The 20,470-nt window shown below is 40.5% G+C and overlaps 1 long non-coding RNA gene across 2 annotated transcripts in view; it reads right to left on the bottom strand.

The window, feature by feature from the left end:
• The window catches only part of LOC148183024 (uncharacterized), a 116,455-nt gene that overhangs the window by 20,404 nt on the left and 75,581 nt on the right, over positions 1-20,470 (bottom strand). The window contains exons 2-3 of one of the 2 annotated variants that reach the window (XR_015773929.1): positions 7,173-7,374; positions 5,839-5,902 (exon numbers count right to left, since the gene is read on the bottom strand). This is a non-coding gene — a long non-coding RNA (uncharacterized LOC148183024). The remainder of the gene's footprint in view (positions 1-5,838; positions 5,903-7,172; positions 7,375-20,470) is intronic. The other variant, XR_015773928.1, reaches the window with a different exon arrangement.

The following is a 20,470-nucleotide window of genomic DNA, read 5'->3' as shown; positions in this document are numbered from 1 at the left end:
AATTGGAACAACACCTATAGAGAACCTGCTCTTCGTTTCTGCAGGTGAGTTCCAGCCCTCCTCAATCACATGGGCTGTTTGTGGAGGGAGGTGAATGTCCCCCACCAAAGGACTTTTCAGTGGTAGTTTAATTCCTATAGAGAATCATTCCTCTCTTATGGTCAGCAACTTTAATAAGTGGCTGTGCTGCAGGAAATAAATGTATTGGTGGATCAAACTACAGCACTTGACTGTATTGATCCACAGGGGATATATTTTAATTGGTAAAAAGCCCTTATAGAGCCATCTGACTTTCCTACATACCTATGGTGCATGGTATATTTGAGACAGATTTAGCTACAAAAGACCAAATCAAAAAGACAGTGAACACATTAGAGATCATTACAGAAAACAGAACTGCATTAAGAACTAGTCCATCTGTATAGGAGCAGATACATACATTCATGGCAGGTTGTGCACTGAATGATGGTATAGCAGGGAATATGCTTATCTGTGCAATCCACACAGCACACTGTCTGCAGTCAACACATTCCTACGTGCGCTGGCATGAGCCATTTGAAACTGATTTTCCATGTATGCCAATTCTCATGTTACACCATGCCAGGGTACTGGAGCTTGGACACTGAATGTGGCAAATCCCTGCCACCTTCTTTGGCTCAGGGTAACTTCAGGACAACACAAAGTACTTGGAGTAAAACAAGATAAGACAAAGTGAAAAAACAAACCAATTAGAAGCGCCGTCAGAGCTGGAATTTCTCTGGGAATGTGTGATACAACTGGAGAAGGTTTCAAAGTGCTGCAGACAGTAATGTGGCTGCCAAAAAGAAAGCAGCTGTCAGAGCAGGGAACTTTTTTGGGTCAGGGCTAGTCATAAAGAAGATGACATTTTTCACAGTTCTCATTTAATCTGGGCAAAGAAGGCTGAGTGGGGAGAGGTGACAGAGACAGGAGCAGAGCTGCAACTGTGGAAGATTAAAACATTTCAGAGTCATGTTTAGAAACAGTCTGCAAAAGAGGCTTCTGGCAACAGAGAGAAATTTTGGACCAATCCAATAACAGGGCACCAGTAAGGGGTGCTTCTGAGAAATCCTCTTGAACCTGCCAAGAAGAGGAAGTCAGTCCAGACCAGAACTGATGGGGAGAAGACAGTCCTCTTCTGCTGCAGGCTGGAAAGAGAATGTAAACTATCATGGAAAACAAGACTGGAAGTGGAAAGGTGCAAGGAGCCCATAGCTGGAGCTGAGTGAAAAAACAACACATGAAGCTACAGACAACGCCTATCATTTGGAGAAGAGGCACAAGAATGTGAAGGGGCTCATTTGAACAGGATCACAGCATGAATATCACAGGAGTGCCAGAAACAGTGACTTCAGCAATGAAAGAACCACTGCAGATACAAAGCAAATGAGTAAAAAACCCTCCCATTTACCAAGCAGGACCCTTCACTAATCCCCACTGTGGGAGGATGTGAATTTTATGCTTGAATAAATAACGAACCGGGAAAGTAAGGATATGTGTTAAATAGTGCCATGGAGAAAAATACAGACCCCAGGGTAAAACACATGCCAAGGTCCTGGTCTCAACAGAGCCAACCAAATGTGGACAGAGGGGAGCAGAGCAGCTGGGGATGCAGCTTGGGGCAGGCTGACTGCTGGGCTGGCAGAGCTCTGCCGGAAACCAGGGACAAAAGCAGGGAGGAGGAGGAGGGATGAGACAGATATAACAAAGCCATTGCAGACTGTATGGGGAAGAACCAGGACTGGAGGAACATTGATCAGCCAGTACACTAAATAGATGGGAAACTTTCACTTCTCCAGTGAACCATGTAACTAAAGTCACCACAATGATAACAATTAAAATATTGTCCATTTCATGTTATGGCGAATTGTGTTTTGGATTAAGTTTTTCCCCCTATAAATAAAATAAAAAAATTTTAAAAAATCCTTTTTCTGTAACAAAGTCATGCAGCATCTGCTGTGTAGCACTCAATGTGTCCTGATGTCCTGATCATCACATTTGGAGCAGGCAGACAGTAGCTCCCTGCAAATCTGCAACATAGAGCACGTTCAAAATGTTAAAATTACACAAAGGGTTATTGCCTTGCTCAAGATAGCATAATTCCCCTCTGCCAAGCAGTGCTAACAGAGCAGATCAGGCCTGTCACCTACTTGTCCATTCTGATGTGGCAAGGGACAGCTACAATCACACTGCCCTGGGCACTCTGCAGGAGCCTCCCTCTCTCTGTACATCTTCCTCACCTTTCTGCCTTGCTAGGAAGAAAAGGCCATGAAGTAAACTAGAAGAAAGTACAAGCTGTAAGCCTCCCTGCCAGGACTGCTACAATTCACCCTGATCCAATGGATCAGCAGAAATCCAACTGATTCCAGGTTCAGAGACACTGGGAAAGAGAAGCAGGGGTAAGGATATGCACACAGGGCAGGTAGTGAATAACTGAGAGGTTTGTGAACAGTGATGTGGAACAGCTTTTTTTCTGTGAGTCCCATCAATGTGGGAGCTACCTCCACACTCCAGTTGTCAGACTAGGCTCTTGCAAGCACCTTTTTTGTTGCCTTCTCTAGCTACTATCTCAAACAGAATATTGTTTTCTTTACTTTCCTTATAATTACAGTTATTCTAATCAATAAAGTTTATGATGAATGATCAAGAAAATATAGCAGAGAAAAGAGAAGAAAGCTAGTTTATGCTCTGACTGGGCTCTGATCATCATTGGCAAGATGTTTAGGAGCCCAGTCCCAGCCATCAGAAAGCCACCCCTCTACACCCTCCAGCTCCCTTTATCATCCTCAGCTTGGGCAAGCCTCTGAAGGCAGGATGGACAATAGAAGGGATGGAGGATAAGCCCCATATTTAATTTCCTCTGTTCCTTGTAAAGCTACCATTGCCTTGCTCTTCATCATTTTCCCCTCTTTTCCATGGCTTAGAAACAGCAAGATCTGAACAACATGGGAAAAAAAATTAGAATGTTTTAGGGACATAATCAATATATATTAATGGATTTTATTTTTTTTTTTTGCTTCAGGGAAGCACAGGCTCCACACTTCCTTCTGTGTTTTCTTGCAACCCCCAGGCCTTTTGTCCTTTGACAAAAGCTCCCCATTGAAGTACATGGCATTTTCTGGGCACTATATCTTCAGTATATTCTTTCAGTAGTGTAATTTTTTTGATATTCATTTGAATAATCAGCAGTCAGTGTAGAATACAGCATTGTACACTGACACCCCTAAGCCCCAGGAAGCACCAGAAGATGGAGAGGGAAGCCTGCAGTTCTTACTGGCCTCATTTTCTTTCCTTGAGAACTAGCTCATTCTTTCCTACATACAACTATCCCACACAGTTAAGGGCATCCTTAGTTATCTAAATCCAGCTCTTGTTCCCACCCCTAATATCATACAACTGGACCATGGGGGCTGCTTAAGTCAGTAAGGGAATAATAACATGAGCTTCTAAAATTGTCCCAGAATGAGTTGTTCGCACAACGGCATTCTGTATTCCAAACCTGAACATCTCTTTAGATGTGGCAGTGCTTCAAAAGGCCTGTAGAAATTTTTCTTTTGTAGGTCTAAGTTGATTTGTTAAATGTTACCACAGGGCTAGTAAAGAAACTGACTACTTTAGGTCCTACCCTTTCAATACCAGGATGCATTTTGTAAATAATTTAACATGACAGAAGAAATTAAGGAAGGAAACATAGGGCCAAGTCTGAGGGAAAGAAAGACTGTTCTTTTATCACAGCTGAAACCATTTATTTTTGTTACATGTACTTACATTATTTCTTAAGTACTCAGCTCTTTTAATGTTAATTCAAGCTTGCTGTTTCTTGCTGACAGCCAGCCATATGTGACCCCCTGTTCTTTATAAACATTACACACCCTGCAAGATGATTATGTGGTTGCAGAAAATGGGTTTTTTCCTCTTCTGCAAGACAAAATTCTATCAGCCTGAACCCTTGGCTTTCTGCCCCCTCTCCTGCTCTGAATTTGCAGCATCAGAGGTGGAGATGTAAAAGATTTTTCAGTGAGGAGCGCATCTTACTGGAGGCTTCTTCTGCTTCCCTGTATTTTCAGGCTGTTGTTTCATCCTGTCTTCTTCCAAGAGTACAGCTGTTCAACCAAAAGTTAAACTGAAAACCGGGAGAGATGATAATCTCACCTGAGGCCATGTAATGACTTTCAGAGGCCTTATGGAAGTACCATCATTTTCCTGTACCCTATCTGGTAAGCAGGAGAACTTTTGAAGTTCTCAAAACCTGCTCAGTTAGCTGCATTGCTGGAAAGTCTGTTTGTGGCCCACTGTGGCAGCGTTGAAGAGAAGTCACAAAAAGGAGCCATAGTGGCATTTTTAACTCGGGAATTTCTGGTTTTGTGATTGAGCTCTGTAGACACATACAGAGGCCTGATCAGGAGAGACTCAAGAACTTCAGGCAAGACAGTGCACACATACCAAGCAGAAGGTGACCCAGAAACCACAGGGATGGGGTTAAGGCTGAAACAGAGTGAAACAAGGCCAGTTGGAAGCTCTGTCTTACCATAGTCAATAGGTGCACTCAAGCAGAGCATCTCAGGAAAGAGGGAGAGGAGAGCAAGCAGGCTTTTACAGGGGGAAAAAATTCTACAGCAAAGAAGCAAACTTTGGGTTTGCCATGAAGGAATCTGGGGAAGTAACCCAGATAATTACATTGCTCCTGTTTCATAGGGAACCCAACCTCTAGGAACAAGGGCTACCATTTACCCCTAAAAGCAAGTGCTGTAGTTTAGCTTTAAACATGATCACAGTTTCACTGAGGACAAGCACCGACCAGGAGTCTACTACTTGCTGAAACCCTGCCAATCCTTCTGAAGTTATTCTTTTTAGATACACAATGTACCCCAAGCCTTCACTATTTCCTTTCTCTTATTTTTTTTTCTTGGCCTTGGAAAAGCCAAAAAAGGACTGGAGCATTGTGTGATTCAGCAGATGGAGAAGAATAAAGGCCATCCAGTGAAGTAAAATACAGGAAAAATAGACACAAAAAGAAAAATGAATGCATGTGTAACTAAAAGATATGAAAGGTATATGAGACAAGGGACATGACAAACAAGTGAGCAAGTGCTGGAATAAAACTAAAAGAATAAAAGAATAAAATCTGGCTAGGAAAGGCTGAAAGGAAGTAGAAAATATTTTCAAGGAATAAAGACAAATAAGAATTTTTCAAGTATATAAGAAACAAAATGTCAGCAGGGCTCTAAGAGAGTGCTAGGGTTATTTAGTAAGAGATGAAAAAGATTGCAGAAAAATGAAATCTTTACCAAGTGTTCATAAGAAAGGATGTAGGACTGAAGTACGAGAGAGAATTACTTTTTCCATGAGAGGGGAAAAATGCTCAAAGAACTCCAGGTCACAAATAGAAGGAATAAATAAATTACATCTCTGCATAGTACAGACAGTCCCCCTGCCAATCATAGATGAGGCAAGAAGGTCTCCTAAGAGTGAATTTTAAATATCTTCTGTGAGAGCCAAGAACAGAAGAAAAATGGTTTCTTATTATATTCATCCATTGCACTCATTTGTCCAACATGAAACAGAAATCTATACAACCTTCCAGTCTTAGGTACTTTGAAAGCAGCGATCATCCTCAAGAAACTATAGTTATGCTATTTTAGTCCTTCTGGTGCTGCAAGGGACAGGGAAAGACTAGTTTTGCGTGTGCACACAACAGCTCACATCTGGCCCTGCTTCATACCCTGAAGCTGCTGGGGACTCTGAACAGCCCTCTGAATCCCTCCTCCATGCTCAAAACTCAAAGGGATTTCTGAATGTTGCAAGGTGGACCAAGCTTACCTGCGAGTCCAGTCAGTGGCTTGCACTGGAAGCATTCACCAGATGAAAAAGGAACACAGTTAAGCTGCAGACAGAAAACCACAAGTAGAACATGAAAACAGAGTAGCATCTCTGAGATGGGAAGAGATCAGGAAAAAAATTGCTGGGACTTCATAATCCAGCTCTATCCACTGTACTGATTCCTTTAAAGAACAAAAAAAGTTGTTTGTTTGGGGTTTGCTTTTTTTTTTATTTACTTATGGACACGATACTGACAAGACACAGAAGCACATGGCAAGAGAAGGACCTCTTCGTGTGGCCTCTTCTTGACAGTTTAAGTGTCTTGACAGTGACAGTGTAAAGGCTGATGTGCTTCGAACAAACCTCATCTGGATGTGTGCACCAAAGAACACTGCCAAATGGCTGTCACCAGTGTGCACTCTTCAAGCTGCCTAGCCCTTAACTTGTATTCAATTTCATACTTCATATTTAGCTTTTGAAAACTAAGTGTATAGCCATAAGGTTGCTGTATTACAGCATCTTAGGGAACACTAAAGAACTAATAAATATTGTCAGATGCTGATCCTTTCTTCTTAAAGTATTTTTGCTCAAACTTGGCTTTTCTCTCTGCCACATCTCTGTGCTTTCTGTTAGAACACAAGGTGACCTTTCCATGCTTAATTATCTGAACAAAATACACAGAACAATAATGCCAAAAATGCCCCTTGTGCATTCTACTACATTTGCAGATCTTTGAAATAATCAAATCTAATCTGTTCTTTTCCAGGTTAGGGTGAATGTAGTGTGAAATAACCAAATGAGTAAACAAGAAAAGGGAGTATGGACAGACATGTGTTGACAAATACAGGCCAAGTGATAGAGTCTGTGTGTGCATGCACAGGAAACTGCTCCCCTGCAGAGTTTGACTCTGTTCTGAAGCAGATACTTAATAGTGCTTTGCCTTTATATAGAAATGTTCATGCAAGCATCTCAAGGCATCTTTCAAACAGTCACATGCAGCACAGTGTGGCAATCAGAAACTACCACGAATAATCATTTTACAGAAGGGTGAATTGATTGATATGGTCTGGATGATTTATCCTCCATCACAAAAAAAAAAAAGTATCACTGAAGAAGCTGGAGTACAACATGGAGATCACTCATGAGGCTCTAATTATCATCTTTGCTCCGTGCTCTTCAGCCTTGCAGATTGACAACACTGCACAGTGTGAATTCCCCACTGGGCACCTGGGGAGGATGTGCTTCCTTCACAGGAGCACACCTCTACCTGAACACTGCTTGGAGTACCCACTGATGCATTTTTGCTAGCAGGAACTGAAGCCCCACATGCTCACCTCACTCCCTGTAATTTCTGTTACACTCAGCTGACCTCTGGTACTTGAACTTCTCACCTACTGTTCAGGTGATGAGGTTATTTCACATGACTGACAGCATAGCTGTGCTGACACAGGTGAAAATGGGGCTCCAAATCCATTCTTGCAGGAAGAAGTGAAATTGCAGGTACCCTGAAGTCCAGTTGGGCACAACCATGCCACCCTGGAATAGGAAAACAGGAGCTATTAGCGTGTCATATCCATGGACTACTTCCAGAGCTCCCCCAAGATCAGGTTCTGAGGGAGCTGTGTGCCCTGGGGCTCTCAGCTAGAGGAAGTGCTAGGTAACAATTCAGCATATCATGCAGATCTCCAGGCAAAGGCCTTAAAAACCTCTTCAGTAGGCTGGAAGCACAGTAAAGCTCAGGCATAATTTGGAGGAGCTAAAGTGCAACACAAAAATGTTAAAAACTATTTCTATACGAGAGGCACCTAAGTAGTTCAGCCAATTAAGACTACTTGATTGGGTGAAATTCCAAACACTAACATTTTGCACACAGGTTGCCTCATGCATGAATGAGCCAAACATGGCGATTGAAGGCTTTGTGTTCTGTCAGTCCTTGTATGTTTCTTTGTGGAATAAGTACGTTCATATTCATTTCCCTAACATTTTTCTATAAATGCTCAAGGCATCTAATAAATTAAATTACTATTTATTTAGTTACTGCTTGTTTATTTAATGACTTAATACAAACATATATAGTGACCTGAACTTGAATTACAGAAGTCCTTATCTGTAGTTCAGCTAGCAAGATAGAATAGCTCAGCTTCTCTTCACTGTCCTCTAGCCTGGCTCCCAAGTGGACACAAGCAATTGAGATCATTCAAATGGAGACACCCCCAGGGTGTCATATGCATTTAGAGAGAACAATTGAGAAATAAGAGGAACATTTAATGCAGGAGAAAGACGTCCCTTAGGCAAAAATTTCACTAGGCACTAGAGAGTTGTGGAGGAAGGGGATTATCCCACAAATGACGCAGTTCAGTCTTCAGCTTCTCCTTGTACAAGTAGCCCCAGAAGCTTTTGTAAACCTGCCATCTTTCCTGCATGCTAGAATTAAGATGCCATTAATTATAAATAATTTCTCTTGTCTTTCACTAGAATACCACTAAGCATTTGTACAAAATCCTTCACTAAATCACTCATGGCACATTCAGAACTTGGCACTCACCATCCCTCTTTCCTGGATGACAAGAGGCATGGAAAGGACAGACCTAGATTAGGAATTGCTCTTTGAGTTTTGATGCCGAATTTAAAATAAGTAAGGTTGTTTTCTCGCTTTTAAGGCAAGCAGAGGTGCCTGGATTTACACAAACCTTTGCCATTTCACAGGGGAAAGTAATTTAGCCTGAGGTACCCAAATCTCCAGGAAAGTCCTTGGGTACATTTCTGCACACACAGGTGTACACAGACTCCTATTTCTGCTCTGCGGTGTCTGGGTAAGAGCCTGACACAATTTGGACACCAGTTCACTGCAGTTTGATCTCGTACACCTCACCCTACCACAGCACTAGTTCTGTGGACTTCTGAGTGATGCCCCTGATGTGATGCCCTGCACTAATGGCTTAGCAACCCATATGAACTCTTGCTTTCCTTTCTAATTGGAATAACAGCTTTGAAATAATTAATTATTTCAGGAGAACATAATCATACTCATTGACATACCCCCTGGAATGATGCAGGTTCTAAAGGTGATGATAAATCTCTTTGACCAACCAATTTCAGATTATCTATAGAGGTTTAAGAATAATTACTCTGATTCATCTTTAAGTTGCTTCATTTATAAGCTGATAAAAAAATTGACTTCATGCCACTATAATCCTAGAGCTGGAGCAAGGCTGAACTCTAGTCTGCAATAAATCTGGAATAATATCGCATTTTGGGAGGACCAGTAACGAAAAGTGTCAGTCAGGGGGGCCCAGATTTAAGTGGTCCTTATTTGGGTCTCGTACTCTTTGAAGGGTCAGAATTTCACAGAATTGCAGAGGACCTCCAGAAACCACCTCCTGCCCTCTTGTGTGTTGGGATCAGTGCACCTCTGACTCTACGGACAGATGTTTGTCCAATCTGTTCAACAGTGCTCTAAGCGAGCCAAGGACTTGGTCCTTGACTTTATCTCAATCCCCAAGATAAGTGAGAAATCAGGCATGTTTTCTGTATATGTCAGAGAAATTAAAAACACGATGGATTTTCATATCAGACTGTTGAGGACTAATTACAACAGTGTTTTCCAGCAAACCAGTGATTGTAGGCTAATTTTCTGTTATGAAACAGAAACCAGGGTTAATGAGGCTAATTGTGTCTACCAGTGTTTCGAACAAAAAGGAAGCCAACTCAATTTTGAAGCGAGTTCTTTGTCAGGAACAAATTGAGGAAAATTGCTACAGTTGTACCAGCATTTCCTAAAATTGCTTAGTATCATGCTTGAACCAACACTATAGAACACAAGCTAGTGGCACAGAAAATGAAGCTTATTAGACAGTAAGTATATTGAGTTTCAAATGCATGGCTGTGTGACATACCATGATGGTTGAGCTGTTGAAAGCAATGCAACAGGGAGCCAATAATAGAGTGACTCTCATTCCAGCTCTACTGAGGTACTACAAAGAGAAATCAAGGTATGCAGTAATATATGTCAGAAAAACAAAATCTTCAAGTTCTATGTCTATCTCATCTGTGGCCAGTTAATTAATTACACAAGTTGGACTGGTAAAAAATTAATGCATTGCCCTGCCAAGCAAAATTCACCAGCAGATGTCCTTTAAAAAAATAGTCAGATTAGCCGCTCTTGCTATGAGCTGATACTTGTATTAACTACCCAGAAGAACTGACTGACTTCAGTGGCAAAAGACATAAACAATATATCCAGCACAGTACAAGAAGGTGCTGCTGGGGAAACCTCATCAAATGCACCTCAGCATTAGTGCCCCTGCTATTCCCTTCCCAGTCACTGTAGAATCCCCAGCCAGGCCAACCGGCAATGCTTTGAGTTTGTGATGTAACCAACTGGAACTAAAACGCAGCCACATTCATTTGCACTCCAGACTGGAGCCCAAATAAAGCCAGTGTGCGCTAGAAAGAGCATGAAGGCTTTCAGCTCCAAAACACGCAGGCACAATGTCTGCAATTTGACCTTACTGCAAAATTCAGACTGTCTTGCTCCATTGTGTGCTGAAGGCAGAAGCATCCTGGGATTTACAGGAGAGCCTTATTCTGTGGCAAGGGAGCTTATGTGGGAGAGATCTAAAGAAAATACACATCTATACATATGGCTGTGCAAAGAGGAGCTCCTTAGGGTGACAGTGCATAATAAAAAATTATAGTATGCCAGAGAGCAAGGACAAAAACCAGGAAAACAGGCAAGTGGAAAAACGTGGCGCTAAGGAAGGAAAGTAATTAATGTTACAATACATCAACATAAGAGAGAATAAAAACCATATGGAAGAAAAGGAGAATCTTAAAGATTAAGCACAAATAAGGAGACATAGTAGTTAAAAAAGGAAAAAAAATGGGCATAACATTAAGGTCAGTAAAGGTCACCAGATCCTTGACCTACATTTCCTATCTGAAAATCAATTCTGGGGAAAGGTGGCAAGAGGAAGCAAAGAAAGTCTCAAAACAGGAGTGGGGAGCACCTGGCTGAGATCCTGACTTTTATAGTGTAAAGCCCATTTGATGTCTTTCAGTTTAAAGTTCCAGCCAGCGGCTACCCAGCTCCAGTGGCTTTCTGATCTGGGGCCTTTTGCAGTCTGTAATGTGTTCCCTGGAACTGAAGCTTCCCTTTAGAAAAACGATGTCTGCAGCCCTTCTGGTTAGCCAAGATACAGCCTTTGCTATGTAAATCATAGTCTTGTTGAATCTGTAGCCTGACGTATGAACATCTCCCATTCATCTTAGTAGGATGTTAATCTAAAAGCTTCATTGTGACTCTCCAAATGCTAATACTATATTAAACAATCTGTTTAATATACAAATGTTGGATTTAAGTCACTCACATTTGTACAGCATTTGTATGGGACAACTAGATTTTACTTTGATTTTGCATCTGAAAAATAGAACAAAACAAATACCTGAATTTCCAGTCATTGGTCATTCTGCAAATCAGCTTTATTTCTGTTTAGAGATGCAGGGAGGGGCTTAGGCTGGATGACTGCTGTTTTTCCTATTTATCATTTCCAGGTAATGAGTTCATCTTCTGTATACTTCCAGAACTTCATTTCCCTCTCCTAAAGCTGTTGTTCATACCACTTGGGTCTACAAAGCTTTTGATTCACTTTTCTGCACCAGCTTCTACACTCTTTATTCATGCTTTTGGCTCTTCAGAAGACCTCAGCAAGGACACGGAAAGTCAAGCTCAGTGAAGAGACACCATGGGACCATCAGGAGGTATCAGCTGCCCTTTGCTCTCACTGTGCAGCTGCATGGACAGACAGACCCAGCACTGGAGCAAGGCAAATACTCCATCTCCCAGTGCCCACAAGGGGTGAAAAACAGGTTTCTAGAAATGGCTAGCAGCTGCAAATGCTGTGTGCTCAGGTCTCAAGAGGAATCACTTCAAAGTTTGGAAATTGCCAATATCCACCCTGAAAACCTTTGAAAGCCTTGCAGTTAAGCAGCCAGTACCTCTGGTCTCTAAGTTCCCCATTAGCTCCAGGAAATTGTAGGTAAGAACCTTAACCAGAAGCCACAATCAAGCCCCCACACTTTGGCCTTGAATAAAAACTTCAGTACTGGGCTTACTACCAGAAGTGAATGAACATCCATCAAAAAATAGATCAGAAGAGAAACGAAACTGCCAGCATAGATAAAGCCCTTTTCAAAAAGTTACAAGGGGGAGGGGAGGGCCATGTAAGGATGTAAAGAAATGTCTGTTGAAAGATAAAATAAGCAAGATACTGTGATGAAGAAAGTGAACAATGAAACAGAATCTAGTACAGAGAGATCAAGTGAAAGAAAACCACATAAGTGAAAGAAAACCACATTACGATTTACAGTAAAAATCACTCCTCTAACATGTATAATTAGAAATTCACACAAAGATAAAAGTGACCAGTGAATACTGTTGTAATCAAAAATAATACAGCATTGTATATATTTTTAAAAAAAACCTAACACTCTCCAAAAATAGGAATAATGGATCTCATTAATAGAGTCTTCACCCGAACTAAACAAGTTCCCTTTATTCGCATTGCAATTTTTCCTAGCCTGCTAAAAGAAACCCTCATGATAAGTCATCACAGTGCAGCCCCCCTGCCCCAAACATCTGTGCCTTGATGAAGTTCAGTTGCAGACAGGACAATGATACTCAAAGAAACCCATTCACATTTCAAAGACTTCCATTTTCACATGAGTTTGCATTGCTTGGGCTATATCTGAATGTACAGCACAACGTTTGGATTTTTCTTTTTGTGCAAAACAATGGCTTATAACACTTCAGCACCCCACTCAGTGCACAAACCTATCTTTGGCTAAAACACAAATGTTCAGTGAGTATGTGGAAAAACACACTACAGTGGAAAACCCTGAAGGGCAAGGAGTACTGAGAGAAGGTAATAATTTATCAGGATAATTTGGAAGGCTTAAAATATCTGCTTAGGAAAGTGTCTGTTTTTCTTTAAAAAAAGAAAATTAAACAAAAATTAAAACCAATCACCCAAAACCAAAAACCCAAAAGAAAACAAAAACGACACACACACAAAAAAATGCCACAAAGACCCCAAAAGAAATAACAACCCCCCCAAAATATCTTCTAGCAATGGAAGCAAGTGCTTTTCTCTTGTTTTTTTTGGAATTTTAATGGTAGTCTGTTATTACTGGCATGCCAGTCTCCCAAGCAGATACAAGTCAGAAATATGCTATTTGGAACTTATAATTGAGTAGAGACTCAGACTTCCATGCAGGTGACAAGCAAGACGGTTTGTAACTAAGCAGAGTCCTATGAGAGCCACCAAAAATTCAGCCATGAACACGAGCAAATCTGCAAAAGGGAACAGGTTGCAGCTATATTATCCTAACACTAGAAAATGATAACTGACTATGTTATTTACTATTCTTTCCAAATCTGGTAATATACTAACAGTACATTGTACTTAACAAGGTATTCCCAAGGGCATCCACAACTGCTGACATTGCACCATTCCATCTCTGCCTAGTGAAATTATGCTGGAAAGGCCGTAACCTACTGAGCTGGGTTGCTTCTGGTCTCCCTGGGCTGTAAGTCTACCAGCAACAGTGTGATCTGGAAAGCTGTCACTGAGCAACTGCCAACTCATCCTGTTGTGTTACAAAGGACAATAAATATTGTTATGTGGCCCCAGATCTACCCTCATTATGTCTCTTAGTTGCTGTTTTATGCCACGTGGAAAAACACTTATTGAGAAAAAGGATGGAAAAGGAAGATGAGATAAAATACCTTGACTGTGGATTTTAATTTGACTTTACTCCCTATGCAGGGTTTGCATGTTTGGGGTTTTTTCAGCATAAGCAGGCAAGTGTTCTGTAGGCTGATCTGTGGGGCAAAGAACTCAGTGGTCAGCACCTCTGAAAAGCTAAGCAGCTAGGTTATGTCCTACAGGTGTAATATTTTAGGCTTATTAGCAAAGAAAAGAAGTGTCAATAAATCTCTTCATTGTTGTCATCTACATCTTTATCTTTTTCTTAAGTTCAGCAGCATTTTTAATCTAAACCTTTTTTCTATTCTCCCCAAGTGGTAAGTAATAATTACATAACTAGTGCAAATCAGAGGCAAACATAAGAAAGGAACAGAAGTCTAAAGCTTTCAAAATATTATGTTTTTATATTATTTGTCTAATTAAATATATATTATACCTCAGGCACTCTCATTATTATTATTATTATTCACCAGCAGCCAGCCCAGCAAATATTCACTGAATTCACACCTTAAAAAAAACAGAGAGAGAGAGGAGAGATACAGACAGATGGAATATATCAGTAATTCAGGAAAACAGCTATCTTGAGTCAAACTTTTTTTACAGGAAACAAAAAAAGGATTTCTTACTTTCTGAAAAAGTTTACAACATACTAGCAATTATCAGAAACCTTCTTCCACAATAAGCCTTTATAAACATTTTCTTCACCTCTGAAAGTCTGCAAGAAACCTATGGTAGAGAAATGGTAAGGATGGAGAGCTATAAACAATATATGAAGAAAGGGATGGCAGTTTTACGTGCTCTCCTAATGAAAACATCCTACAGAGTATTGAACACCTGAAGTTGCATATGTGCTCCAAGAAATATCACAAAATCCGGATAGCAACATCTGAAGATAATGGAACTTCCTTACTGAAGTCAACAATACTTTAGCACTGACTTCACCAAGAAGACTGGGGCCAATAAATTACCATGGATGCTCCTGACAGAAGCAGTCATAGCACTTGGCTGTAGTGGCCTGGATGAGCAATCTAAAAGAAGACCACATTCTTCCAAATCTGCCCAAAAAATTCCAAAACAGTTTTTCAGTGGGACAGGTAAAAAAAGCTCCAAGACATTAAAGTACCTATCTTCAAATGACAAAAATAAGATTCCCCTTATTTTCTTCAGAATAGGAAAAAACATACATTTTAACAGAAAAATATTTAAGTCACATTCAGTGGTTAAAGTTTTTTGCCATCCTGCTGAAACACCTCTCAATGTTGTTCTGAATTTACGTATACAGTATGACTTTAAATTAGCATATGATCACTCACCAAAGATGTCAAGTGCGTTATTAAGATAAGCCAAGTATGAAATACTATGGAGGGGAAAAAATTTCAAAGACACAAACTGACCTAGTTTCACAGCCCGTTGTTCCAAATTATCAGGATTTCACTAATGATTGCATTTGTTTCATCTTGTCAGAATGACTTGCAGCTTATGAAGTGCATTGATCTACTGGTGAGAATTAATTGTAGAACCCAGTGACTTCTGTCAAAGTAATATACTTAGTTAAAACCTTTCTGTTGTATATCTTTGTTAGTGTTTCCAAAATTAAAATTCAAAGTTAGCAAAAGAAGAACTGCCTAGGAATCTCAAAGCATCAACTGAACGTAACAATTCTTTCTCATTTTGTATTCCACTCTAAACCCAAGGTCAGTTAACAAAATATATTCTGTGAATAAAAGCATAATTATTGGTGTAATTTGCAGTGCAAATGAAAGAAAATCATTGCTGCCTAATTAACAGTACATATGTCAGGAAACCAGTATGAAAAATACTCTGAAATAAAATAATAATATTTTTTAATTCTAGAAGCTTTTTATCTTCTGCTGTGAACAGAAACCTCAAGCCCTGTTTGTTGCCTAATTTCTTTTATAAATCATTCACTCCAAATTTTCCATAGCAGACATTTAAATCTCAAGAAGGATTAGTGCACTAAAGAAGAGGAGCTTCATTAATCATTCTCTGTTCCTTGAAGCCAATTTTTAACTATGGCTTCTTGATAAAGAAAACATTTTTTTACTTCCAAGTTTTGCATGAGAGCTTTCAATAAAAACTCCTCTAGGATGTCAGACACTTTCAGAGATTTTTCTTTTTAAAAATTAGTGCTTTTTAACATAACATTTACAAATGGAGATATTCCATGAGCACAAAGCTCTTGATGAAGGCAGAACTGCACTCAGCTCTCAATAAACCACACAGTCATTGAGGGGGTCAACTTGCCAAATTAAAGCAATTCCAATAACTGGCTTTTTCAAAACAAAAAGAACAATTAACAGCTGTAAAAGTATGACACAAAAAGGGTTACAGGATGTGGCCCCATAGGCTCTCAGATAAAGAAATACGGTCTGCCAATAATTTTGTAGCAAATATAGTTTACTCAGGGTAAAACAAATTTTGTCAATTTACAGGACCTATCCCATAAATGAGAAAATTGAAAAAAGAGTTTTTGAGTAAAGAAATATAGTTATGCAGCTGATTTTAGAACTTTTAAAAAATTGTATTCTCAACAATTGTTTTAAGTACAAGAGGAGCTGCTTATATGTAGTGACATATGACTTTAAAATAAAGATTTCCTGAACACGAAGTTCTAGACTAAGCTGATCTAATAAAAGCCACAACATAGAGAAAGATATCACAATTATTAAATTACAATGGAATTATATCAGCAAACAGGTGTTATTGAAGATAATTTCTCCCCATTAGCGTACAAATCAGTAAAGCCTTGCTTTCCTAGCTCATGTTCTAGGGACTCCACCAACACTGAGAACCATGGCAACCTCAAACACTATTTCCATTCCCCCACGTGGGCAAATGTTTGGGTTTGGGTTTGGGTTTTTTTAGGTTCCCCAATCAACAATATCAAAAGCTTATAGGCAGAGTGAAGAAAACAGAGACAATAGAAAGCTGTAAGAAAACAAAGCCTGTTAAAAACCACCCACCCAACCTCACCATAGCAGATGTGACATGCCACAAAGCAAGGGAAGAGCACAGGCTGAGGGACAGCACATTGCAAACTGGTCTGAAGATGCAATATTCCTTGGGTGAAGCCACAGGGTGGCTGTGGATCATTAAAGCCTTGTCTAGAGATATTGAACTCTTCAGAGGACAGACACAGCATTAGGAATAATTAACTGCATTAACAATTGCTACACTGCCAAGCACTGTTCATCCCCTAGTAGAATGAACTTTGGGTTTTCCCTTGATTAGCCGCCACAATCAAGGAAAACATGTCTGAAATCTGCAGACAATTTTCATGCTTGAGGAGAGAGCACTGTCTTATTCTGCAGCACAAGTGCTGTATTATTCTTCATTTCTACAGAAGAAGATGTGTCAGTATGAGACACACTATATGTGACAATTTAAATGCATGCCCTAGGGCTTAAATCAGCACAGTGCCAAAGTCTAGAGATACTCGCAATCACAGACAGACTGACCTCAACTGCAAGCCACAGAAAATAGACTGCATTTCCCAAATTCTGAGCTGGACAAGGCCTCTTTATAAAAGGTCCTGGGAAGAAGCTAATTTCTCTTCTTAAATTGCGTTGTCTGTCAACAACTATGCTCAAGCCTGGAAGTAAACAGAAAATTTCCTTGCCTAATTCCATTGGTTTTTCTTTTAATAAAAAAATTATGTTGTTTAACAATTTTTGTATCCATTCAAACAAGGTATAATATGTGATAATGTACATTATGGTTTCTGAGTCAAGCAAGCAAAAGAAGATAATTCAAGCTTCTCCAAGAGACTTTGAGGGGTGGGAAGGGATAGAGATGTGTATTTTTCCACAAAAATTGGAACTACAATTACGGCATTGGAGTGGAGCAGATTGGAACTCCCTGAGCAGCAGCAGCAGCCCACCCCAGTGACTGATGCTCACCCCTGCTGCAGTGCAGACCCACTTTTCATGCTGGCTGTTTGCCTGGACTGCAGACTGCTTCTCTACCAGCATTGCTACTGCAGTTAGGTATGCAGTCTGGAGCAGCAGCATGATGTCTCCCAACGCAGAAACAGTGCTATACTGATAGGAAAAAATGGCCTTAAAGCGTCATCACAGCTTATTCTCCTCACATGAGCTCCTTAAGGGTGGGATCACTACACAAACACACAGTGTTATTAAGGGGGTACAAGCCTCTTCACACACTTACAGCTATGTAGTTACTGCAATATGCTCCAGCTATTCTTGCTGAAGAACCAGGTGGTGTCTTTCCAAAGCAAAGCCTTCCTAACTCAGTCAGCCATCCATCTCACATTCTCAGATGGCTGTAATCAAATACTGCTCATTTTGCTTTGCATTTAAAAGGAGCTTGGATAAACTCTTCACTGTGTTCTCTTCACATTTGCAGTTGCCTGGACCTCAAAGAGCAGATCCATACCCACCCATGTTATTTCTGTCAGAGGCGTCACATCACTTCCAACATGCCAGTGAATGTGTTGATATCTGAATCCCATGGCTATTCCCACTGTGGGCTCTCCCTTTGCTGCCATTTAAAATGTAGTTCCAGTGCCTGTTAAGGAACACGATCTGAGGCCAGCAGAAGAAAACTTCTCATCATTAATCTGCTATTATCAGCTTTTCATGTATGAAATATGCACAACACAGGGAATTACTCTGGAGAAGAGCTTTTTGCCTTAGAAACAACAAACAGCTCTGGATATAAAACAAGTAAACATGCACAAATCTGTGCACATGTTTCAACACAGATGAAATCTATTTAGAACTAACCATCAGCTAGGGTCTAGGGGGGTTTGTAGATCAGAACTCATGGAGCCTTCTTGGCAGCATTCTGCTTTCACAAACCCTCAGAGCTGTTTCTCACACATATGCCCATCTCACCAAGCACTGCAGGGACTGGCATGAAATTCTGCATTCTGCAGGCTCCTCCCAAAACACTTCCACAATGGACCACACTGTCTGTGGTTGTACAGCTACTGTTAGGGGCTGTGTCCTACACAGCACAGTGATGCTACAAAGCCAAAGTGCTCAGCACCTTCCAGAAGAGAGCATTACTATTCCATCATTTTCTGACAGTGCCGACAGACTTGGCCAGTTCCACGTTCAGGCACACAAGCTACTCTGAGGCAAACGGGCTGCCGGCACTGCATTCCTCCTGTTCTCGCCAGCCTCTGTCTATCATCTGTTTTCCATTTCAGCCCTCTACCTCCCATTCTTTTAATGTATCTGGAGGGTTGAAAAGCATCTGCTGGCATCCTAGTCTCTGCTGCTGGAAGCAGAGTAGAGTTTTTGTTACTTGTTCCAGGGAGCAGGCCAGAAGCCGACAGCCGGGAGAGCATCAAGCCAAGAGGTGGAGTTTTAAGAGGTTCATGTGTTGTTTTTTAACTTCTTGTAATCTTTGCCTCCTGCCTTGAGATTTTCCAAGCATATCCAGAGCCACTGGTCCTGGCCATGATATGCATTCATGGTTAGGTCACACAGTCACAATCACAGGCTGCTGTGAATCACTGAGCTGGGAATATCTCCCTCCTTCCTGCATTCACTGATGCCCCAATTCAGTTAAAAAATTTAATTGATTGTAATTAAAATAACACAAATTCCTACATGATGCTCTCAATTTAGTCTAAGAATAGTTTACTTAGATTTACTCCACTTGTGCCCAACCGATTAAACTGAAACAAGCCATTTTTGTGCTAAAATCTGGGCTTGGGTTTAACTAACCCAGGGCTAGTTTGTCCTTCCAAACGTGTGGAATAACAAAGAGCATACAGAGGCATGCAGTGAGTATTAGCTCAGACTGTGAAACACAACATTAATCTGTCACCCCCTGACCCTGTGCTGCATTGCCAATATGTCAAACATCTTCACTCTGCTTAGCCCAAGCACATTTTGTGCACTGTGCTCTTTGTCAATAACCATTCAAACAGTCCTCTGCCAGTAAAAGTCACAACATTTTCCTACCCCCTCCAGCAGAGTTTCTTAGCTCTTCATGAAAATTTAAATGAAAAATACCGACAAGTTTTCATTGTTTTTAAGCACACGCAAAAAACAACTCCATCTGCTTTTTCCCTTCTTTGAAAGGGAATGTAGTGCCTGCAGATTTATAATTCCAACTTTGTCTTCAAGTCAGACTTGAAAAACTGAAAACTTGTTTTTATGTGGGTTTTAAGAGAACAAACTCCAGAGGTTCTCAAGAGGAGTTTAACTGAATTTCAGCAGTCCTACATGTGAACAATTTTGTGAAGAGCTTTTGGGATCCTTCAGCAGAGGAAATGCTCTGCTAATGGACACCATTTATGATTTGCACATTGCACACACAAACACAAAACTGGCAGAAAATATCTCTTACCTCTAAGGCAGGGCAATATCCACTTCTGAAGTACAGCTTGTCACAGATGCTCCTCAGCCCACTCTACTGCCTCAGTAAAAGAGGTAGCCTGGACAGAAGGGTGAAGCTTCATCTTCTGGCTGGAAAGTACTTCTTTTAATATTATTGAGCAAAAAAGGCACAAGAAAATGGAACCAGCATCATCTGATACCTCTGCAGTATGAGGAAGAATGGCAGCAATGCCCTGGATGGATCATGCCTGGATCCCTGCATATGAAAAACACCTCAGCAAGCTACAGGGTGTGAAGAGGCATGAACCTCCAGGCAGCCTATGAATATTAGGCATTTTAAATGGCAAATAAAGGAAGGGAAGTATGAAAATATCATCAGTTATTTGGTAAGAGGGTTTCTAATGAGTCTTTTAAGAATTTGTTGTTTTGAAGAAAGGAGAGGGAACATGTCTAACCCTATTTGGAAGTGCAATGAAAATCCTCATTCTCTATGCCTCTTCCATATGTAGTCCCGTGTTATTTCTGGAACGT

This window comes from Pseudopodoces humilis, chromosome 16, assembly GCF_049639895.1.
Source record: "Pseudopodoces humilis isolate 2021_Gansu_Grassland_sample_001 chromosome 16, ASM4963989v1, whole genome shotgun sequence".
NCBI classification, from domain to species: Eukaryota; Metazoa; Chordata; class Aves; order Passeriformes; family Paridae; genus Pseudopodoces; species Pseudopodoces humilis.
The sequence above is the reverse complement of the archived record's forward strand: the minus strand, read 5'-3'. Positions and strand labels throughout refer to the sequence as shown.